The sequence below is a fragment of the Lissotriton vulgaris genome, chromosome 1_1 (assembly GCF_964263255.1).
Source record: "Lissotriton vulgaris chromosome 1_1, aLisVul1.2, whole genome shotgun sequence".
Lineage (NCBI taxonomy): Eukaryota > Metazoa > Chordata > Amphibia > Caudata > Salamandridae > Lissotriton > Lissotriton vulgaris.
Window position 1 is genome coordinate 2,139,215,629 of NC_141685.1, and position 25,080 is coordinate 2,139,240,708.

Here is a 25,080-nt window from a genome sequence, read left to right on the forward strand (position 1 = left end):
TGTCCCCTTAATTTCAGCCCCGCTGGAGGTGAAAATAACCCCTAACCCCCTCGCCCCCCCTCCCTCACCTCCCTCTCCTCGCTGCCTGCACATTACTGCTGGGAAGGGAAAGCAGACATCATGCAGGTGCTGCTGAATGGGTACCTGTGCTTCTGTATTGTGAACGAAAGAGTACCTGCACTTCTCAGCACTGCTGCAATACTTTTAATGGGAGAGTGCCAGCACTTCCCAGGTGCAAACAGGTACTCTAAACAGTGAGCACCTGCACTTCATAGTTCCACTTCAAGCACTGGCTACGTTACACCATTAAACACTATGGGGCTTATTTACAAGCTCATTGGGCCACTTGTGCGTCATTTTCCACATGTTAAAAATTACGCAAAAGGGGCGCAAGAGGCTTGCAAATCTGCCCCTATATTTCTTAAATTGCAAACTGTGAATGGAGTTGAGTCTGGCATAGGAATGGGGCCCTTACATCAAATTTAAATTGGCCCCTCCACATATTTCACCTGGAAACGGGGTCACTTTAAACTATGAAACATTCTGTTGCTTGGAGAGTTCAGTTTTATTTTGTAAAAAAGCGTTTCTACTTAGGAACGTGACAAGCACTCGGGTGTAGAGCAAGTGTATTTAGTTAACGCCTTCGATCAACAGTCTGCGCCAGTTTAAAAGAGTTTATCTTAACGCTTTGTACTCAAGCCAAGCTCATGGTTAACTAAAGAATTCTTTCTTGAATCTCTAGAAGCTGTTTCTCCGCACCCGAAAAACAATTAATGTCCTTTGAAAAGCAGTAAAAGTGCCAACCGCACGCACAAGCTGGGTCAAAGGCTGACGTAATCAAACCAAAGCGTGGAAGGTGAAGAGTTAATATGTAACAAGCACCATCGAGACGCTACACAAACATAGCACTATTGTATTGTATTGTAATTGCATTTATATAGCGCGTACTACCCCTGACTAGGCGTCGAAGCGCTAACTATGAGAACTATTGCAGACCTCGCTGCTAACAATAATAAAGCACCTATCTTAACATTGCTCAGAAAGGTCTTTTGGGCACCTTTTTAAAAGGTGTGAGTTCCAGACCGAACGAACTTCGCGTGCGAACGATTGATTAGCTCACTTCCGGTTAGCATTCCAGGGACACTCATGGGCTGGGAAGGGCAAGTCCAGAAACCAAAGAAGAGAAGCTCATGTGTTGCAGTTGCCACTTCCTGTCCAACTCGGAGAAGAGCACCAGGGACCGCGGGACCCGCTGCATGTGAGGTAAGAGTGAGACACATCCCAGAGCACAGTACTGACTGAAGCGGCTCCATGGGGGAGCTTTCCTCACTGCGCAGGGTAGGTAGGGAACTCCCGTGACGATTTGCACGGAACGCAGCAGATGTTATGAAAGAGGGCGGGAGCTTATGTAAGGCACGCTTTGCAGGCTGCAGCGCCGGTGTCCTCGGTCCCCATGCACTCCACGGATACCCATTTATTTGGGAACTTCTGCACCTTAAGACTGCATTTGCTTGATAGGCGCGGGGACGTTTCCTTTTACTAATGAAGTCGGCATTTAAGTTTAGAATGTGTTTTTGTGGTTACGCAAGAAACTCCTGCGTGGCATTGTGCTTGGGGGATTGTGGGCGGCGCCGTTGCTCACCTGGAGGAGTAGGTTTGGGAATGAGATTAAGGGACATGTTGTTTAGAGGTTTGATGAAGTTCAGCGGTTCATCTGGTGAATGACATGCTAATAGAAACTATTTTTATTTAACTCCCGTTTCTATGTTCTGTAAATAAGAGACATTATTACCCACTTTGGTGGCTGTTGTGTATTTCAGCATTTATATTGTGTTTAATCAATCAATCAATCAGAGTACATGTAAAGCGCGCTACTTACCCATGAGGGTCTCAAGGCGCTGAGGGGAGGGGGTGCCGCTACTACTCGAAGAGCCAGGTCTTGAGGAGTCTTCTGAAGGCGAGTAGGTCTTGGGTCTGCCGTAGGTGGGTGGGGAGGGTGTTCCAGGTCTTGGCGGCGAGGTAGGAGAAGGATCTGTCACTGGAGGTTGTTCGTTGGATGCGGGGGACAGCGGCGAGTGCGAGGCTGGCGGAGCGGAGCTGGCGGGTAGGGTTGTAGAAGCTGAATCTGCTGTTCAGGTAGGCTGGTCCGGCGTTGTGGAGTGCTTTGTGTGTGTGGGTGAGGAGCTTGAAGGTGATCCTCTTGTCGACCGAGAGCCAGTGTAGGTCTCTCAGGTAGGGGGTGATGTGGCTGCGGCGGTGGATGTTGGCGATCAGTCGGGGGCGGAGGCGTTTTGGATGCGTTGTAGTCGTCGTAGATGTTTGGCTGGGATTCCTGCGTAGAGTGCGTTGCCGTAGTCCAGTTTGCTGCTGACGAGGGCCTGTGTCACAGTTTTTCTTGTTTCGGTCGGGATCCGCTTGTAGATCCTGCGGAGCATGCAGAGGGTGTTGTAGCAGGAGGAGGAGATGGCGTTGACCTGTTTAGACATGGAGAGGGAGGAGTCTAGGATAAATCCTAGGTTGCGTGCATGGTCGGTGGGTGTCGGTGTTGTTCCCAGTGTGGTCGGCCACCAGGAGTCTTCCCAGGCTGAAGGGGTGGGTCCGAGGATGAGTACCTCCGTCTTGTCCGAGTTCAGCTTCAGACGGCTGTTCCTCATCCAGTCGGCAATGGCCTTCATTCCCTTGTGGAGGTTGGTTTTGGTGGTGTGCGGGTACTTGGTGAGGGAGAGGATGAGCTGAGTGTCGTCGTGTTGGCGGGCCACTTGTGAGAGGGGGGCCATGTAGCATTTGAACAGTGTCGGGCTGAGGGATGAGCCCTGGGGGACGCCACAGATGATGTCGGTGGCCTCGGATCGGAAGGGCGGGAGGCGGACGCTCTGGGTTCTGCCGGAGAGGAAGGACGTGGTCCAGTCAAGGGCCTTCTCTTGGATTCTGGCTTCTAGGAGGCGTGTCTTTAGAGTGCGATGGCAGACCGTGTCGAAGGCGGCTGACAGATCCAGGAGGATAAGGGCTGATGTTTCATCGTTGTCTAGTTGGCTCCTGATGTCGTCTGTGGCGGCGATGAGGGCTGTCTCGGTGCTGTGGTTTAGTCTGAACCCGGACTGGGACGGGTCCAAGATGTTGTTGTCTTCCAGGTGGCAGGCCAGTTGCATGTTGAATATTTTCTCGATGACCTTCGCCAGGAACAGGAGCAGGGAGATGGGCCGGAAGTACTTGAGGTCCTTGGGGTCTGCTTTGGCCTTCTTGAGGAAGGCAGTGTTTTCGGCTTGTTTCCAGCTTTCCAGGAATGTCGCTGTTTACTACTCCTATGTGGGGCACTTAAGTGCCTGTCTGCATTAGCAGCCAGCCACGTTATGCAGGGTGTGTGTTGGGGGTTGTGTTGTCTTTCTTTTTTGATCCTGTGTGGTAAGTGTTTCCATGTCGTGCATGAGGACCACTGAGTGCGGTCATTGTGTTACTAGACTTTGTGCTTAATAGTGTGGTCATGAAGAAGTGGTGAGACAGACACACAGTTTGTTTTTCTGTAAACTTGCAGCTTTGAGTAGCTCTGCAGGTCCCTCTGTAAGTACTTATTATAATCCTAGTCCATACATAGCTGGTTACTGCACTGGATTTTCCAACCTAATATTTTGTTTTAAGCATGTTTGGTCCTAAGCAGGCATGGTTAAAGAGTGAAGTGGTGGGGAGATCTGCTGGGATGAGCTTTGTTACTATCATCCTATATCTGAATGTCATTGTGAGAGGTGAAGAAACAGTCATAGTGTGTTGTTACTTGGGACCTGCAGTGGTGGACTAAACTAGAGTCATCCAAATGGCCAGCATTAAATGACAGATCTATTGAGTTATCCCATTCTTTCTTATTTGCTGTTGGCTTGTTTATTGACTGGTGCAGTATGGGTTGAGGGACAAGACCTGTAGCAGATGCTTTTTATGTCAGTGTAAGAGGATTAAGCTACAAATGGGTGTCAACCATTTAGTGTTATGTATTTGTGTGGGCCAGAGGAGGAATGTATGAACTAATGTTCCTATATAATAGTCAGCCTAACCATAGGTCAGCCCGCCTTAGCTTAGCTTGGTATAGAGAAGTAGTGTTGTGGTTCAGTTGTCTGTATGCTGTAGATTTTACTGAAAGTGTGATTATCTTTCTGGGTTTTATCCTAGGGTTGTGTGATTATTTAGTTAACTTGGAAAGAGACACATTTTCAACTGGCTTCTGAAGTGCATATGCTCCTAATTGCTAAGAACCATGGCTGGTAGTGAGTTCCAGAGTTTGGCAGCTTGTACTGAGAAAGCAGCACCATCAATGGAATTAGTATGGTTTGGTATTATCCGTGGGGCAAGCTTGGAGCAACGTCTGCTATTTTGTTTGTAAAGCTTGAATTTAACTTGTAGGTATCATGATCCTTTTCCTTGAGAGGCTCTGTGAACAATGCAAAGTGCCTTGAAAATTGCCTTTTAGCTGTACGTCGCGAGTGGAGTTATGGAATGACTAGAGTCATGCGTTCTCTTGGGCGAAGGCAGAGAACGAGTGTTGCAGCAGCATATTGGATTAGTTGCACTTAGGATATGATGAGTCTGGAAATGCCAAGGAATAATAAAGCTCAGAGATTACAAGTGCAAGAATAGCTTGTAGTTTTTCTTGATATCCAAGGTATGGGAAGAGGTAACAGTATTTCCATTGTATAGAACGTGCTGTGTTTGTGGCGTTGACATGTGGTATAGAGAATTCAGGGTTACCCCATGGTTTCTGATTTCTGATGATGTTGGAGAGGCTTCAAGTTCCTTGGGCCATATTGCACAAGGTTTGTGTTTCTGCCATTTTATGCAATTCATGATGTGTTGCGCTTTAGGTGGTTGCTCATCATCCATGGGTTTATAGCCCAAAGGCAGTTGTAAAGTTTTAATTTGTAGAGATCTTCTCGGCCACTTATTTAACCCCTTCCATGCGGCCGCGATTCTGCGCCTGTGCGGCAGAATCGCGAGTGGGCGGGTTTATGACTGCCCCCAGCCGTCATCAGCACACAAGCACCGTAGTGCATGACGGCTGGGGGCCGTCATCCGCATGAAAGGGGTTAAAAAATGATTTGGGTGTCATCTGCATAGTTGTAACACGTGAGGTTGATTTAATCGTGTTTGGTAAGGGGGTTAGGTAGGTGTTGAATATTAGAGGGGCATTTGATGGACCCCTGAGGGAGCCCACTGTGTTGAGTGTAAGGAGCTGATGTGAGGTTCTGGTTCCGCAGGCACCCCGTGCAGCGTGCCATGACCGCTTTCAATTTTAAAGCAGCCCGGGACAATCGCAGCTGCTGCTTTGCAGTGAAATAGGTCTTGCATTTGCAAGAGTTTGAGCTATTACCATTATAAATAATAATAGCTTAAACTCTCGCAAATGCAAAAGCTATTGCATTACAAATATTTTTTTGTAAAAGTGCCCCATACAGCACTTCCACATAAATGTTAGCCATTCCCCTTTCTTTACATGCGGCTCGTCTACAAAGGGGCTCTGCTGCAATTAAAGTGAAACCGCAGCATGGGGTACTGTTACAAAAAAAGCATTTGTTTGTCAACTTGACAAACGGATGCTTTTTTGTAAAAGCGCCCATTTGTGGCACCTTCACATTAATGGCAGCCACACCCCTTTCTTTAGACGCAGCTCATATAAAGAAAGGGATGTGGCCGACATTAATGTGAAGGCGCGGCATGGGGCGCTTTTACAGAAATTGTATTTGCAATGCAATAGGTTTCGCATTTGCGAGAGTTTAAGCTATTGGCTTGTCATTTACAATGCCAATAGCGCCAATTCCCGTAAATGTGAGACCTATTGCATTGAAAATTAGTGTTTTCTGTTTCTTTTTAAGGGAGTTGAAGCTGCAGGTAAATGGAAGAAAGGATACATTTATGTTTTACGAATTATTAGAGGTCAAGGGAGTAATTAATTTTAGGAGTTTGGTGTTGGTAGAGTTGAAGAGGTAAGGGTCATTTTTGGGTTTCGGTAAAGGGAGGTTATGGTAATTTTAATGTTGATGGAAGGGAAGCGGTAAATGGAGGCTAAGAGAATCTAAAGGGTATGTATGATATGCATAGTAATGTACAACCATCAGGAATTGGGTCTTCAGTGCCGAGTGGCAGCACATCGAATAGTAAATAGAGAGGTAAATCTTATGATTGAGATGGCGTAGTTATTATACCTCATCCGTATGGTGAAGTCGTTGTAAGGCTGTGTTGGAAGGAGTCACCCATTTTGGAAAGGCTGCCTGTGTCTATCTTTTTCTCGGCATGGTGTGCTGGTCAGCACTGTTCCCTAAATCTGGACTGTAAACATACTGGTAAGAGAGATCATTCTATATATTTTCTTGGAGTCTGCGATTCATGTAATTCTTTGAGGAGCAACCAAGTTTTCACATCTCCTCTGAACTTTACATTTAATAATGTAAAAGAGGCAACTTAAATAGGCTGGCACCCGGTGGTTGGCGGCTGTGAAATTGTCTGCAGACAGATTATTAGAAAGTTGGGATCCTTTGTGAACAGGTCCAACTTTGGCCTTGCAGTCTTCCCTGTGGATGCAAACCACATTAGGGTGGTAGTGTGCTGATTACTTCCCAGTATTCTTCATTAATGTGATTGTCCTTTCTCCTCTCCGTACATGCTGAATTTATGGGAGTCACACCTTCACCCAAGTACCACATTTCAAAACTAAAACTATAAAAAAAACATTAAACACATACCTGCCCCAAACTTTATCTCCTCTTGTGGGATCAAAAGGGGAGGGATACCACATCAAATCGCGTCATCCTAAAGCCAAAAGGAATCTGGGTCACAATCAAGTGAGCGAGACTGGGGTGTTTGTACTCGGACAAGGAAGGATAATCAGAGTTTCATAAATTAACAATGCAGGATTTAGAACCCTTGTCCCAAAGTCCAAGCCTGGTTGATTCATTAAATGGAAGTGGAAGTGTAGTAAGGCAAAAGTACCCCTCTACTTCGAAGTTGCTGTACGTTAAATCTCCTAACTAGAGGCACCCTCTGCTTCTGCCCAAGAAGCTGCTATTCCTCGAGTGGAGCTTCCTTGCAACTGTCTTTGTGGGGAAGCTCTCTGAGATTGATTGACTAGAGAAATAATTCATGTAATCTACCAGTTGGGGGAGGCATATAATTGACAGCCCTGTTTAAAGATACTAAAATTAACACAGTGATTGTCACACAGCCTGAAATCAGTCAGAAGAACAAGATAGAATTTGACTACATTTCTAAGACTGAGAAGATGAAAGATTTCTGCTCCATTGAGGAGGGAGAAGTTAAAAAGTACGGTAGAATTATTTCGAGTTGATGTGAAAAGAAGACTCCACTTTGGGTCTAAAATCTGTTCCTAAACAGAGAACCAAGCTGTCTGGAGAAACTGCAGGGATTAAGACTTGATAGGTAAAGATCATAACTCCCCCAGCCTGTGATCTATTGTAAAGCACTGTGGCCGGGGGTAAGGAGTGTCAAGACCCCAATAATAAGAATACAGAACAGCCTTATTTTCAGGTGAATCCCGAGCAGAATATTAACAATTTCAACCGAGGGGGCTAACATTTGGGGTGGACAATTTACTTCAGATGTTGATTCCTTGAAGATAAATGAACAAACCAGGGTTCGGCCAATTTAATGTCAGTAAGGCTAGGTATCAAATACAAAACAAGAGATGGTACTGACGTTGCTTCAGACACCATTATATTATGTTCGCAAGCATGGAACTTAATTAGCGTGGTCAGCATTTATTTCATAATTTTTTGGTCACCTGATCATTATTAGTTTTTTTTTGTATCGGTCATAGACATAGGAACAAACAAACAATTCTTGTTTACTTCAAAGAATACTTGTTGTTAACCTATGTGACATAAAAGCAAACAATTTTATATTACAAAGGTCCTAGGTTTATCATAATATCTAAAAGATTAATTTCCACAGGCTAAAAATAAAGACTGTGTTTTTTGCTTTAGTGTCCAGCCGGACCTAAAAGTATTTATTTTCAAAATAATGAAGATAGACAACATAAAGCGAAAACATTTCGCACATTAATAACTGGGCACAAGCCTGTACCAAGTCAGGGGGAGACACAATACAGGAAGGAAAGACAAAGAATTCACAGGCAAACAAGGAGAACAGGGTGGCTTAAAAAACAATGCAAGAAATTCTTGAGTAAGCACAAACCCACAGTAACTGCCGGGAAATTACAATTCATATAACGGGCAGTACTGCAAACAGTCGACGAAAACTAGAAAAATTGAAAAAGAAACAAGTCAGGCTGGAGCTCATGATTCTGATGCTGACAGATTATTTAAAGGCCAACGTAATTCCGCTAGGTTTACAAGTTCGAAATATCCCGGGTATCTTCACTGATAATCCTAAATACATTCAAAACTTCAGCTTTATAGGTACAACCTGCTCACGCCATTGGTTAGCCCTTGGCATAGACATTGCGAGTGAAACCCTCAAATCGCTGGAAACAGAAATCGCAGACCTCCTCAAACAATTAACAGACTCTGACCCTAGTGCAGATGCTAAAAAACTCCTTGAGCAAATTGACAAAACTGTGGCAGAGTTCCACAGGATTGAACAAAATAAAAAATCAAATAAAATCAAAAAGGACGTAAAACTTTACAATATTGAAAATACTTATCCATACTTGCAGAAAGATTTTTACACTAATAAAGCCTATCCCCGTTATCAAAATAGCCGCCCTTGGGGCCGCTACAACAGACGCCAAAATTTGGTGGGATTCTCAGACACCTCTGCCGATTCTTCCGACGGTTCTGACCCAGGGGAAGGCGGCAGTGGGGCAAGAAGAGGTGGCCTAAATCAGAATTCTTTTTTAGCCAGAGGTGGACAAGACCCACCACAACGTGGGAAGGTAAAAAAAAACCAACGATGGAACTATCCCCCCGGCGAGCGCAGGACTCGCAACAACTATTACCAATGGTGAGCGGAACACTGATTCCGCCCCAGGGCACTGACAGCATCCCTATCTTTAACCTCTCTAAATACATTCTTGCACAAGAAGAACTATCATTACTTATGAAAGGGCTTTCTTTTGTGCCTACTATCCCACCTAACTACATGGATTTACAAGCAGAATTAATGAGATTCTTTAGACGTATACGTCTACAGGCATTTTTTCAGTTGCATCCCACACCTGAAAGGGTCACTAATACCCCCTTTCGCCCACCATCTATTTTCTCACCATCTGCAAGTATGATTCCCACAGAGGTGGTTACTTTTGAGAAGGTAATTTTGAAGGAATTGCAAGAACTCCAAAACAAAAAGATGTTTATACCCTATAACATCTCCAGGGAAGAGAAAAATGCCATTTCCCAACTTAAAATTAATGATAACCTCATAATCAAAAGTGCAGATAAGGGAGGTGGCATCGTATTGCAAGAAAAAGCCGCATATATTGCAGAAATATTGCGACAACTTGACAATAAGGAACACTACAAGAAACTTAGTCATAATCCTACCAAAGAAATTCAGAACCTAATACAAAAAATCACTAAAGAGGGACTCGAGGCCGGTTTTTTATCGAAAAAAGAGTACAATTTTCTGAACGTAAAATCACCTAGAACACCGGTGATATATACGCTACCCAAAATACACAAAGATCAAAAAAAACCTCCAGGCCGTCCAATTGTTTCGGCATGCGGCTCCATCTTGGAACCATTGGGTTCCTACGTAGACTTTTTCATTAAAGACTTTGTCCCCTCCACACAATGCTACATAAAGGACTCAATGCACATGATTAACATGATCGAGCATCATCCATACAATCCTGCCACTGAAACTCTGGTAACCATGGACATTGAGTCCCTATATACTAATATCCCACAGACCACAGCATTGCTAGTCATTAAAAAAATCTTGGACTCACGACCTCGGCCTCATGCTGTACCCAGCATGTTCATCCTCCAACTCCTAGAGATGTGCCTAACGAAGAATTTTTTCCTCTTTAATGGCACCTTCTATGAACAGATCAAGGGGACCGCCATGGGCGCAATTTTTGCTCCAAATCTGGCAATTCTGTTTATGGACGAAATAGAGACTAATGTCATTAACAATCCCACCAACCCCTTCTTGTCAGGCATCGGGTTTTGGCGCAGGTATATCGATGACATTTTCATCATTTGGATTGGAAGTGATGATTGCCTGCGCCAATTCCTACATTGGTTAAACAATAACTGTTTGGGCCTCACCTTCACCATCAGCACTGACCATGACTCCATCTCCTTTTTGGACCTGTCCATCTATCATAGCGAAGGCTCCCTATTGACACGTCTGTACCGGAAGCCCACTGAAAAAAACACTCTTCTGGCTTACAATAGTAACCACCCGAGAGCATTACGCGATTCACTTCCATATTCGCAATTCTTGCGCATCAGGCGTAATTGCTCCTGTAAAGAGGATTACTTCCGAGAAGCCAACATGTTGGCAACCAAACTAAAAGATAGGGGGTATCCCAAGAAATTAGTCAAAAACGCAACCAAGCGTGCATGGTATTGCCCGAGGGAAGTCTTACTCACACCAAAGGAAAAGACTGCCTCCAAACGCATCCCCTGCATATCCACTTTCTCACCCATTTCAAATCAACTGAGAAAAAGTATTCTTAAACATTGGCCCATACTAAATACAGGTGTCCTCTGCATGGAGAAACCTGTTTTTGCCTTCAAAAAGAGTAGAAACCTTAGGGATCACCTTGTAAGAGCTGCTCTACCTGCTCCTTTACCATCATCTACACTTGAAAATGTATGGGGTCTGTCCCCCATTGTTGGGCATGCAAAATGTGGCGGATGTAATAACTGTGACACCACAATAGAAGGAAAAAGTTTTACTTTTAATAACATTACTATTCAATGTCGTTCCTTCTCCAATTGCAACACCTGCAATGTTATTTACCTTATCTTGTGCCCATGTCAGAAAGTATATATAGGGCAGACCAGCCAGAAGGTAAAAATTTGCATTGGGCAACACAGGAGCCGCATCAGGTGCGGCACCCCGAATGCACCATTGGTGGAACATTTTGCAGCAAAAAAACACACTGAGAATGAACTGAAATGGACAGTGTTGAAGGTATTGAAACTCCCTCCGAGAGGTGGAAATATGGGACAATTACTAAACAAAGAAGAACTGAAGTCCATCATACAGTTCAATTCCATCCAGGATGGCCTTAACAGGACTGAGGACTGGACAAGCCTTATATAAACTCTGATCAATTGATTCCCTTGAAGCATGAGCACACACAAAATAATTGTCTGTTTTTAAATGTAACAACACTTGAAATGTCAGTCTGTTTTATAATTGTATATGAACAGAACAAGCTTTAGACCGTGAGCACTGCGATTCACTTGATGGCACCTTCTTTTTTTCCCCCCCTGTGTTCACCTCCACTGTGCCTCACCACTCCAAAATGGCGCCCAAATCGCAACAACCCTCAGTTTGTTGTCCACCACCGTCATGGGGCACGCCGGCTAGTCGAGCCAGTAATTAATTAAATTAATTTATGTATATCGATTCCCCTTGTTGGTACACCCAACATAGGCCTGTACATTGGTCACCCAGCATTTTCTGATTTTACACGTTTCACCGTTCCAATATGGCGTCCGATACCAGCCAAACGACTGTAGTCCATTCTCGCTGTCTACCCTGATCGTAACAACACATATGGACGCCTCGGCACGCAGACGCTTATCATTCGGCCATCGTGCTGCATTGACGGGACCCCATCGCGGCCCCTCTACGAGTGATCCAAGGTAAGCTCCTGTCTGAACCATGGCACCCTTATGGTTCCAATCATGTCCGGTATCCCACGACATGATCCATGTGTGGTTTTATTTATTGCAGGCTCGCACGGAAGGCTCCATTGAAACGCCTTACTAGTAATCTGATTCCCGGTTACGGTAAAAACACCCGTCTTTACTTATCACCACTCACTCACTCATTGCCCTTACTTCTTGTAGTTAACCATCAGGGCCGGACTGGGAACTGAAAGCAGCCCTGGCAAATTTTGCCAGACCAGCCCCCGTCCGGCGCGCAGCGAGCGAGCATAGCCAGCGAGCCCGACCGCCACTAGGCGGGTTTGGGGGGGTTCTCCCCCCAAGAAAATTTTGGAAAATGACAGACCAAAATGGTGAATTTTACAGCACATTTTTGATTACATATTCAAATTGTATCAACTTTCAAAGCACAGAAAATAGTAGATGAATACCTTAAAGAACATCAGGTTACCCACCCAGTAACCCCGGGTCCGCCAAGAGGTCTGAACACTCATGAAAAACAAATGAAGACATGTGCATAATACATTCATTGACAAAACATATTGTATTGAAACGCTGGGAGCATGAACAAGTACTGACTGCGGGAATAGGTCTGGCTATGTTTTTATGTGGGGAGGAGAGAGAGGGGGAAGGAAGGGGGAGAGAAACAGAGGGAGACAGAAGAAGAGAAAGGGAGAAGTAGAGGGAGAAAAAGAGGAAGAGAATGAGAGAGAAGAATGAGAAAGATGGGGAGAGAGATGAAGAGAGAGGGGCAAGAGAAAGAAAGTGGGAGGGAGGGAGAGAGAGCGAGAAAGAGAGGAGAGAATAGCGATAGAGAGAGGGGTGATAAATACAGGGATAGAAAAGAGACAAAGGGAGGGATAGAGAGAGAAAAAGAGAGGAACCAAGAGAGATATGGGGATAGAGAGGGACATAGGGGGAATAGAGGGAGGGAGAGATGGGGAGAAAGTGAGAGAGCGAGAGAGGGATAGGTATAGAGAGAGTGAGAGGGATAAATAAAGAGCGCGTGAGGGAGCGAGAGAGAGGGATAGAGAGAGAGGGAGGGAGAGAGAGAGGGGGCAAGAGAGAGAGAGAGAGAGGAGAGAATAGATGGGGAGGGAGGGGAGAGAGAGGTAGAGGGAGAGAGAGGGGAGAGAGAAATACAGGGATAGAAAAGAGAGTGGGAGGGATAGAGAGAGAAAATGATAGAGAGAAAGGGATAGAGAGTGGGAGAGGAACTGAGAGAGATATGGGGACAGAGGGAGAGAGGGGGGATAGAGGGAGGGGAGAGAGAGTGAGAGGGGGATAGGTACAGAGAGATTGAGAGGGATAAAAAGAGCGTGTGAGGGAGTGAGACCGAAGGGTAAAGGAATAAAGAGGGGGAGAGAGAGAGAGAGAGAGGGAGAGGGGGCGAGAGAAAGAGAGTGGGAGGGAAAAGGAGGGCGAAAGAGAGGGGGCACGAAAGAGACAGAGAGGGAGAGAGAGAGGGATAAAGAAAGAGAGGCATATAGAGAGAGAGGGGGAAAGATGGAAAGAGAGAATGAGGGGGGGAGAGAGAGAGATAAAGAAAGCGAGGCATACAGAGAGAGAGGGTGAAAGATGGAAAGAGAGAGAGAGAGAAAGAGAGAGAGAGAGGGAGAGAGAGGGGAGAGAGAAGGATAAAGAAAGAGAGGCATACAGAGAGAGGGGGAAAGATGGAAAGAGAGAGAGAGAGGAAGAGAGAGAGAGAGAGGGAGAGAGATCACACTGTTCCCTTTTCTGTACGCATTTGTCTTTTCTTCTGCCTTTTATCTCTACACCCCCGACTGGCTCTGCTTCAGCCACCAAAGCGGCAACATACATGCCAGACAGACCCCGACTGTTCTACCTGTACGTCCCAATATTGACAGCAGGCAACACTTAAACCAAAAAGTCCATAGTCATACAGACGTTTTAAGGTTATGGACACAAGATAAATGCACATCCACCGAGTCTGAAAGTGAAATGGAACACATTACACAGTCTGTTCTTATCCCAACACCAGCCAAGGATCCAGCCTTCCTGGACCAAACTTGGATGCCTCTGAGTCAGCAATTCAAAACGTGTTGTAAACTGCAGCGGATCCAAAGGAAGAGACAGTTTTTTTTACATTACGTTTGTCAGCCTCACTTTCCTTTGCTCCTCAAAGTACAAACAAATGCCTGATCATACGATTACCTCCAAGGTTTAAACACAACTGGATTTTTAGTCAAAAATATGTAGATTTCACTGTTCGGAATGATCACTAAGGCACATGATATGGCAATTTCAATGGACACCATGGGGTCAGGTTTGCAGAATGCACCGCTGTGTACAGTTGTACTCCAATGATGGCCTTTCCGGCTCTGCCAGTGATTTACAACAATAAAGTGTGTCTGCATCTCACTGAATAGTTTCTCAAACTAAGAGCAAAAATAGCTTGGTGCAGCCTACAGTTTCCATGCCCAATCCCTCAAAGTTACAGCAATTGCTGATCACTAATATTAATCCAACCCATGCCTAGGCCGTGATTAAAATAGGAGAACGAACAAAGCAGCCAGCCAGCCTGCTGCATTAGCTTAGTTCAGTTCTCCTACTTTAAATCGCGGCCTGCTGGCCTGGCCGCCTGCACCATGCGCACCAATTCAAAAATTGTAATCATGATGATGATTGATTCATCATCATAATTAAACATTTCTGATTTATTGCCTCCACCTGCAACGGTCCTGTCATCAGCATGTACACACAGAGTGTGCATATACGGAGGGGACCCCCGAGCCCCTCAGCCTGAGTTGTGCGCTCAGCTCAGCCTCTCACAGAGCGCTGGCCTGGAAGACAAGGAGCGCCGTGTGCTACTAAACAGATCACTCTGTAGCAGTTACTGGATGGTGGATCGCCACTAATAAGTGGGATAGCTCCTTATTTGTCAGACAACTAGCCTGGGAGTAGTGTCCTGGGTGGTCAAATTACAAGGGGGAATAGTTGACTGGCACTCCAGAAAAGTAGGGAGTTTCCCTTTTTTCTTGATGCCAGGGAAAATGCAATCATACTAATAGGCTGGTATAAATTGAGACTGAAGTAGCTGTGGGATTGTGCATTATCAAATGTTTTTGACAAGGATATTGGGGAAAGTGGTGGCGAAATTCCGAAAGGCCACAGTGAACTCAGCCTGTATTCCAAATATCTTTCAATTTGAACATTCAGGAGGAGAATCAGCAGACAAGCAGAATGGTGGTGCAGGCAAATGGTATGCTCGCGGTACACCCAATGCAATGTGTCTAACAATCTGAAAATGTTTGGACGAAGGGCTCTAGCCTACATTCTAGTGCTGAAAAGAGTAAGGTGCATACAAACATAAAGTTCATGAGGTCTTTATTAGGGGATTGCTCAAAATGGGACTACTTTCTATGCACTATTGTTGACATGCTGTTACAAGTTGCACCCGAGTAGTAGAATAGGCTGTGGTTGGTTGCCTGTGTTTCTGTGTGTGTGTGTAAGTAGGCGTTTTTTTCTGGAGTTGTGGGCAAAGAAAGGTCCAAGGTGATTATAACAGGTGTGGATATCATGCGGGGCATCATGTTTGGCCAGGGGAGATGGAAAGTAGGGATCAGGTCAGTGGCAATAGGAATACATGGAAGACCGTTACACATAATGTCAAGGGTACGAATAGCTACACAAAAAGGCACAAGGGTGCAATATTACCAAAAAACAAAAGGAATCGTAATCCCAGTGTTACAAGAGAAGAATATACCTCTAGCGGAAATAGATAAAGTGCGCAAAAAATGGGAACATTTAGTGCATGTTGGGACTTTCTCTAGTTAAGCATATGGTGTACTTACATGTGGCTGCCCTAGTTTCGCTGCAGATGAGAGAGGTAAACACGAAGGGTAGATATCTACTGGGACGCTAGGCGGTCAGGAAATATGTCTCATTAAGTTGTATGTGCCGAATGTAGATGCTAGCCTTTCTGGGAATCAATTCTAGATTATCATGTTTTATATAGAAACAAAATTGGTGTAGGTGGGAAATACAAGTTTTGTTCTGGACAGACATGGGGCTGGAATATTCCACCAAGAGACAGTGCTAAGCCAGGGGTGGTGAGTCCTTTGTAGCAGAATATGGATAAAATAATTGTGATACACTTCTGGAGGGTACAACAACCTGTTAATATTCGTGAATAGATGGCACTCCTAATTACCTGGAATACATCATTATTACGAAGGACTTCCTATTTAAATATGAAGAGTCTGCATATTAGGCCAAATTCCTGCTGTCCCATTCCAGACCAGAGTTATAGTAAAAGTCGGGCACAAGGCAGAACTAAGATCCCAACATGGAGATTCACTGTTTGGGCCTTATTGAGAAGGGTGAAGGAGAATGCTAAATAATACAGCGCAAATAAATAGGAGCTATTCAAAGTGATGAAATGCAGAGAGTGCATGGCCAAAAAGTATAGTAACAAACAATAACTGGGACTGAAGAAATAGACAAAAATTGCAGTTAAGAGAAGCAGCATCTACAATGCAACCGAAAAATGCTAAACTTGTTATATGTATGAGAAACACATGGGATACCCTTGACAAATTCACTATTGCTGATTTATATACAAACCAGCACAGTGACCCTATAAATAGACCATGAACATATGAAATACCACAAAAGACTTGCACATTTGCTCAAAGTTGCGTGAAAAACTTTGAAATCCACAATTGTCTCAACCTTATACAAACATATTTTGACTTGAACTTATGTAGGTTGTCTATTTACTTATATATTATTGCGGGACCTCCTCTGATGTGTATGTAAAACGTACCTTTTGCCCCAAAGATTTGTACTGAATTTTGACATTCTGTCCTGATTTTTTGTCCTGAATTTTGACCCTTTGTCCTGAATTTTTACACTCACCGTCCTGAATTTGCACCCATGCCAGTTGGTCACCCTAATCATGCTGGTTACGAGGATCATCATGAAGAAGGCTGCCTTGGCGCGGTGAGTGCAGGGGATGGGACAGGTGTGAATACTGATGGCGATGGTTTGGCACAGATGTATTAAGGGGTTGTATTGTGCCGTGCGAGTGGGCGATATCTGAGGGTTACTGTTTTGTGTTTGTGTTTTGCCTACGTTCAGGGTCCCTTTGAACTGCGATGCTGCTGTGGGATGGATCCTCCAGAGCTGAGGCCCGGAGCCGCAGTTGTAGCACTGTAGCTTGTTTCATATGGTTGGTTGCCCATCATTGAATCTGTCCCTGCCCTGCTGCCAGCCCACACTCCTCCCTTTATGGGGTACAATATCAAGCGGAAGCGCTCAGATTGCACATCATAAAAACGTCTTATTTATCCCTAGTTAAGTCTTTCACAACAGCACTTTCATAATAATAACCGAATTGGGGCGATGTGACTTGTGGGCACCCTTGATCAGGACAGCGCGGGACGCACTGAACAAAGGAGGCAGGTGCCACAGTGGCTCATTACCTGAACCTTCCTTCCAGGGTACATGACTGCAGACTCATTGTTGCCCCATGCCTCCAATATTCTAATCCTCTGCACCTCACAGTGTCTAAAGCCTCTTGCCGTGGTTTAAACTGCTAGCGCCGGTTTTCTCCACTTACTGGATTTCAGGGGCACCTCTGCCGGCACAGTGTCTAGGGCCACATCATGGTGAAGTTATAAGACGGGAAGACACACCAGAAGCAGACGTGGGAGAGCTCAAATGTCCAGCACAGAGGTATGTTTGTATGGCCCAAACCAAGGTGGCATCCTTTTCATTTAACACACAAAAGGCTTGGCAGTTCTGAGCAGCTGCAGTGCCTGCATGGCATGCCCTCTGTTACTAAGGACTGCAGTCACGCAGTCTTTCTCCTAATGTATTTCAGTTTCTGGAGCTTTGCCACACTTTAAAGCTATTAGTTTCATGTTGCTCAAATGAGTGGTACAACTTCTGAAATGTATGTTTCCCGTGTCTTCATTGCTTGCTTTTGCTTCCGAGAAATTGTCACTCATAGTAGTTGAAATGTCACTCTAAGTTTCTCTGAAATTACAAAAATGTAAATGTCACTCGTACCAAATCTGAAACCTTGACAGCCAATAACTATGTTTGGGAGTCTATGAGGTGAAAGGAAGACATGAGCGCATTTCCACAAGGTCGTGTGACTCGTAATCGTATGCATAATAACACAAGTAAGTAAGCATCAAAAAAACGGAGGCACTGCCACCCACTGCCCGCTGAGAAATGCATTTCTCAGTGGGCAGTGGCAATGCTTCCGTTTTTTTGATGCTTAGTTACAGCTTGTATCTTGTGGGATTTTGTCTGCGATCCGATAATTGCATTTTTAATTGAAAGAAGCAGCGCGATCGCACCCAAAATAAAATCCCAATGTACCTGATACATAACCTCTCGGCCTGGGGCGGTAAAACGGACTCTCACTTACCACCAGGCCTGTCACTCACTCAGCTCAGGCCTGCCCTGCTGACTGCTGTTGGTGGGCAGACACCCAGCACACAGGGGGGTCGGGCCGCGCAGGCCGTGGTGCAGAATAAAATTATGACCGCTTGCCCGCTTCAAGTTCCGTGCGCACCTCTCTCTGCTCGTCCTGGCAGTCACGTGCATTTAATGCGCATTGGAAGTCTGAGAGTCTCAGAAATGATGATGAGTACACGACACCTGAACCTGAATGTGACTTGACTAACTTCTCCTCCCTCCCTGAACTAAGTGAGTGACGCTGTTGTGACTGCACTGCCTGGGGGCCGATTTTCAGTCCGACCGTCACGGTCGGACTTAAAATCGGCCCCCAGCCACAAAACCGGCCCCCCTGTCCGAAAACCGGCCCCCAACCCCCTCCAGCCTACCGGGGGATTGCCCGGTGCCCGGACTCACCAGTCCGACCCTGTTAACCATGCGTCCTTGTTCACAGACCATCACCGCCCCCTAAATTGAAGTCCGGTCCCGAGCCCACGCTACTCGCCTGGCTCTCCCGGTAATGTGTTTGTTTACCTTCAGTTGCACAAAATTGTTATCGTGGCATCACTGCAGCACTTGTAATTTCGGTTTATAATACCTCCTTTCCAGGTCATGAATAAAATTGATTGATGCTGGCCGGTTTTTCACCCTCCCTTCGGTACTTAAAGAATCATCACCTGGTAAATCTGAATTCTTACAATTAAGCAGGCAGTGTTTATAATTCACTTGCCATATATGTATTTTTACCATACAAATCCCCTCAGGTATCAACATCAATTGGAACCGTTCGGAAGCTTGTTTCTCCCACAACTGGCCTACCCAGCCCAGCTCGTGGTAATTATTCGCCGCTAATTCACCCCCGTCACCACGATACCCCACCACAAATATCACATATTCCCCGCCACCTAGTCCCACTGCCACCTAAAAATACGCGGTATGCCTTGTTCGTTTGTTCTGTTGTCATGCATCCCAAACACGAGCACAATGAATTCCGTGCCCTTTGGGAAACACCCGACTGCATATGCACACGTTGCACCTTGCATGGAAAATGGCGGTTGACTAGCACATTAGCCTTTTAGCGCTCACATTGTAAATAATGGATACAGAAAAAATCTTTCTTTTTCCTTCTTTTTCCCTCCTGTTTATACCTTACAGGCTCACTTGTTAACTCAGGCAAAATCAATTTTAGTCCTGAAGATGATCCCAGTACATCATTGGAGATAGGGATCGAAACGTTCGTCGACTGTTTGCAGTACTGCCCGTTATATGAATTGTAATTTCCCGGCAGTTACTGTGGGTTTGTGCTTACTCAAGAATTTCTTGCATTGTTTTTTAAGCCACCCTGTTCTCCTTGTTTGCCTGTGAATTCTTTGTCTTTCCTTCCTGTATTGTGTCTCCCCCTGACTTGGTACAGGCTTGTGCCCAGTTATTAATGTGCGAAATGTTTTCGCTTTATGTTGTCTATCTTCATTATTTTGAAAATAAATACTTTTAGGTCCGGCTGGACACTAAAGCAAAAAACACAGTCTTTATTTTTAGCCTGTGGAAATTAATCTTTTAGATATTATGATAAACCTAGGACCTTTGTAATATAAAATTAGTAGCCTAACCCATGGTCCTTGGCCATTACTTTGGGTTCCCTTGTATATTTAACCTACCTATAAAAGCAAACAACACAATACATTGAAAAGCAAATTAATACAAATTGTGGCACATGCACTTGGAATAAACATGAACAAAAATCTATCACAGTTCTCAATTATAACACTGCAAAGGAGTTTATGTGTAATTTCAAAATAAGTGAGAGCCCCTACTCCATAGACAAACCAGGGGAATGAAACAACAAAGTGTCACCAAAGACGGACAACAGGGGCCATAAAATTACAAATTGTTCCTATTTATTGTGCCCTGTATCATGCAAAATCTTTTGCTTTTTTACTGCAATCCTCTTTTGCGTGTTCTGCTGCCGAAGTGTTTCGAACCCAGACCATGTTATAGGTTCTCTCTTCTGGACCAAGACCTGCTAACAACTGTGTGCAATGAAAAGGAACAAAGAAAATCTCTCTTTAAAATCTTTGGACTTCGGGGAGTACTGGACTGAATTATATTATTCAGTTCGTCTCGACATAGCAACTTACATGGGGTTCACTCACATGTGCTGAGATGCATATCTATTCTGCATGAAATTGTTGTGGCTAAATAATAAAAAATAAAAAAAGTTGTGTGACCAATGTGTGGACTGTCAAGTGCTTCCATGGATGAGGAAGTGGCTGGTCACATTTCACGCACTTGTTTCGATGTAAGCATGAAGCAGGCAGAGATCAACTATATTTTGAAGCTGTATTACATTTCATTATAGAGCTTGCTGAGGTCGCCAACCATATTTTCAGAAGCCTGTGTGAAAATAGTTATCTTATATCAGTATAATAATTTTTCAAACGAGGCTGGGAGACGTGTTCATAGTTCATGCATGTCCGATTGGTTTCTTTTGTTTGAACAGGAGGCAGTAAAATCTGATTACTCTGTCTGTGGAAGTTGAGCTGAACAGTTTACTGGAAAGGTTTCAACTAGTTTCAGGTAATTTGTTACAAACCTTGTGCTGGCTAATTGTTGTAACATAATAGCGAAATATTATCGAAATGAAACACTTGTGGCATTGGTTGCATGAGGCACATAAAAAATGTTCTTGAGACAGAACCTTGTATTCGAGGCCTGCGTTCTTTTGTGGCATGAAAGCAGAGGCCTTTTCAACATCTCTAGCAGTTATTTGCGCAAGCTTACTAAGGCTGTCCGATAAAACCAAAGTTCAAACAAACTTACAAGTAATGCTGCCAGCAAAGTCATTCTGTATCGATTGATCACAATGTGCCTGATTTTTCTTTCAGTGGATCATGCAGAACAAACGGTCGCCTCTGTCAGTCCAACAAAGTGAGATTACTTTTTTGTGAAACCTCTTATTTATGTGATACTTTTGGGCACTGATTTGAGAACAGTCTGAAAAGTTGGCCTAACGGCTAGGGCGCTCGACCTCGGACCTGGGGAACCCGGTTCGAGTCTCGGTAATGTCCTCCTGTGATTCTGGGCAAATCACTTAATCTCCCCGTGCCTAACAAAATGAATGTGTGTCCTGTGTAATGTAACTGGTTCTGGTAAAGCGCTCTGATACACGTTCGGGTCAAGTTCGCGCTATATAAAACTCTGTAAAAAAAAAAAAAATCCTGCATTTCTTGTGCAACTTAAATGGTTGGAACTTGAAATAGGCCATTGTGTTACTTGGCAATTCACCGAAATGCATTTCGATACATGTAGTGTTCGAGGCCATTGTGATGTTAGACTATGGAATTTAAAATGTTTTTTGGCCAGAGAGGGAATCATGCTGGGATCAAATGTATATCTAAGAAGAAGGGCCAACACTATTAATAAAATTATAAAACAGTCTAATCCTGTTTCAAATAATATGCTGGAACTGTCACAATGCTTTTTTGTTGCCTAAATGTGCTCAAAGGTGCATTCTGGGACATGTAGTCATCATGGTGATTTATATATTAAACCTTGGAGCATCCTTCATCTATGACCGATATAAAAAAATACTTTTCTGGTGAAAAAAGAAGGATGAAATAAATGGTGACCACACTAAAGAGGGTGTGTCAATGTAGACTAGAGCCTGGCTCAGCGATGGGATCCAATGGGACTGTCGAATCAAATTAGTGATGGGCCAGCATCCTTGTCTCTCCCTTCACTAACGCAAATTAAAAAATAAAGGCGATTCTTCAGCCTGAGAAGGACTGTTGTCTCGCATGCTGTATATTGGCATACATCCAAATGCAAAAGTGTGATCTGTGTGAAACTCTTCCTCTGAGAAAGCAGATTAAATGCAGCCCATTCTCAAACTGGAGCAGTGCCTGCAACCTGAGAACATACTATTTGTGCCTATGTGGCCTGTTTGTTTTACAAACCTTTTATATTGATTTCAATGGGATTCTGGGAGTGTTTTCTGTACCCATAGCACTTTTCGCACGTAACTTTGTACTTTAAGAAACAGCTTACTTGCATTTTTAGATTTTGCTTGCTCAATCTCTTGTAAGGAAAATCAAGCATTGGCATAACCAATAGGTCTTGCCTTTTGGATCTTTTAAGTATTTAGCCTTGAGCACATTTTCCTCGGAGCTCTAATGCAACGGATTGAAGAGCTATAGAAATACTACACGCTGGATTTGAAAGAGACCGTGAATAGTTGTGTGCATGAAAATAGTGTGGGGTGAGTGTGTGTAAGAAACTGCAAAAGGGCTGTACCTTAAAGAATGTGTCCATCTTCTGTGCAGCATGCTGGTACCACTGCGTTTTGCACCATTAAAGGTAGGCAAGTAAAAAAAAGTGTTAAAAGAGCAACTCACAGTCAATCACCCTTACATCCTTTTTGTAGTGCTGTAACACTAACTAACAAAAAAGTTGTAATGTCTTATGAGAAGCTCAAACAAAATAAGTGTGTAAGAAGCATATCTTAGGCAAAGGCTTAAAAAATGTGAATAGTTTGGATTACTGTTACCTTACTTACACGATTAAGTGGAGTAGTGTGGCTCACTGGTTAGAGACGGCAGACCCAGAAGCATAGGTCGGCCCGGGACCAGGGTTCAATTCCCGACGCGGCAGGGTGTTGGGCCAATGTCAGCGGGCTCAATAAATCTCACCTTCGGTGCCACTCTAACCATGGGTTCCACTCAGCAACTCTGGGCAATAGCTTGCCTAATCTCCACAAACGGCCCCATCAACGCCGGGGATGCCTGGTTTTACTTTGGGGGTGCCCAACAGGGGCCATCTCACAGGGAAAAGCCAGGACGGGTTCCTCAGCGTTCCGCAGCGCCAGGAAACCTACGGGTAGCAGTGCAAGCTCAAAAATTAATTAATAAAAAAAAAAGGGACAGCTGCATATGAAACCCACTGAAACATGCCCCCAATACATGAGACTACACCGAAGCATGGTGCTTGTTAAAACAAAAAAAATCCTTAACAATAATATTGCAGTGGTTAAAAAGCATTAACCAGCAAAGTTATTAGCACAGAAACACTGAAACCGGAAACTCCCACAAGAACAGGCACCTGTAGCTAAAATCTCAGAGCTTCTAAGGTAGCCCTAAAGTTAACAGTATAAAAGAAGAATGTGTTAAGACTGTTATTATGCCATCCTGGCATAGAACCGTCTAAACAAGCTTTTACAATGCAATAGGTGATAGGTCTCGCTTTTTTGCGAGTTTGAGCTATTGGCATTGTAAATGACGATGCCTTTTATTTATGTTTTGGTTTCTAAAACCTAAATCAATGGCGTTGTCCTTTACAATGCCAATAGCTTAAACTTTCGTAAATGCGAGACCTATTCCATTGCAAATGTTTTTTAAAAGCTGAGCCTGAAAGACTGGCGTAACTTGTCGGACACGCTTCCTTCCATGAATACTAGAACTCAAGGAAGACTCACCTTTCGTCCTACCGGGGGCTCTGAGTACAGGCAGCAGAAAGAGAGTTGTGGAAAAGCAGGCTTGGCAGGGAGCTGTTCTATGCCCTCAAGGGAATGCAGCGCTCACTTGCATAACCTGCTTATAATTTTTCTTTGATACATAATTTATCTAGCACTGAGAGTTGAATACCGCTCCGACGAACGGCCCCTGTGCGCTAGCACCTTTGTTTGAAAAGAAACTGCGGTCCCGGTGGCAAGTGAAAGAAAAGCTGCGTGGGATGGTAGTGAGGAGGTTATGGGTGAATAAAGATCGGCGCCGGTGTTGATAATATGAAAGCTGGCGCCATGTTGTGAGAGGAAGAATAATATTGAGCAGTAAGCAGGCCACCATTGTTGAAGCTAAAGCACAGCATGCCCGCTGCTTTCAAAACTACCTGAAGCAGCGCCTGGCGTGCTTGCAGTAATAGAACTCATTAAAGGAAATAGTGCTTACAGACTTACCGTGTAACAACCGGGGTAAAAGGGCCAGTCCTCATGGGAGGTTACAAATGAACACAAGGCGGTACTAAGAAGGGACTAACAAGCCTATGAACGAATCAGGAGCCAGCATTTACGAAGGACAATGACACAAGCCAATTAAAAATATCGATGGAAGTCGGGCGGGGTTCAAGTGCATGCTCCAATACTACATGCCTCGCAGCAGCGCAAGCGCTGCTTTGGCTCAACCTAAAAAAACTAGTACAACAAACTCAACGTCCAACCAGTGTTCAATTTGGCTAGACCGTTTCGAATATTGGTGTCTTACAGAAGTGATACGGGGATGAAACCATTCCCTAAGCAAGAGCAAGGGAAAAGAAAACAAGAATTGGTAAAGCCAAAAGTTCTGGCATTGCCTGGCAATCTTTTCTTGTTTTTCTCATGGATATTTTAAAACGGTATTACTGGGAAAGCTGTTGGGAGCGTGTAGTTCAAAAAAAGAAATTGATGACTGCAGGCACATTTTTGGTCTCTAAAAACACACGTTACCTACTTTACAAATCCTTGGTTAAGATTCTGACCTAGAAAAAACTGGCAAAGAAATAAAATGTACTTCCCCTTTTTAGGCAACCCTTCTAAGGCTTTGCACCATATAACTGACCTGGTTGAGGTTTGTATCACTAGTCCCCTAAGCAAACTTCTAACACACCCACCACTTTTACATGATTTCACAGGCAGAGAAACGGCCAAAATATGCACTCAATCAGGTTTCTACATTTGTGCACCTTCGTGACAAACATGGCTCTGCCATGGTAAATAACAGCCTGCAGAGGAGTCGACTGAAGAGAAAATATAGAGCTGGGCTCTAGGGCATAACATGTTGTCTAACAAAAAGAGCGAAGAGGACATCTGTTGGTG

General features: G+C 44.3%; 1 protein-coding gene across 2 annotated transcripts in view; it reads left to right on the forward strand.

The window, feature by feature from the left end:
* The first annotated feature begins 1,112 nt into the window (after window positions 1-1,112).
* Window positions 1,113-25,080, forward strand: part of TSPO (translocator protein) — an 80,536-nt gene continuing 56,568 nt past the window's right edge. Inside the window, exon 1 of one of the 2 annotated variants that reach the window (XM_086922238.1) lies at window positions 1,113-1,263. The gene's annotated coding sequence lies outside the window, so the exon portion shown is untranslated. Of the gene's footprint in view, window positions 1,264-20,788; window positions 20,814-25,080 lie in introns of those variants that run through there. The other variant, XM_086922247.1, reaches the window with a different exon arrangement.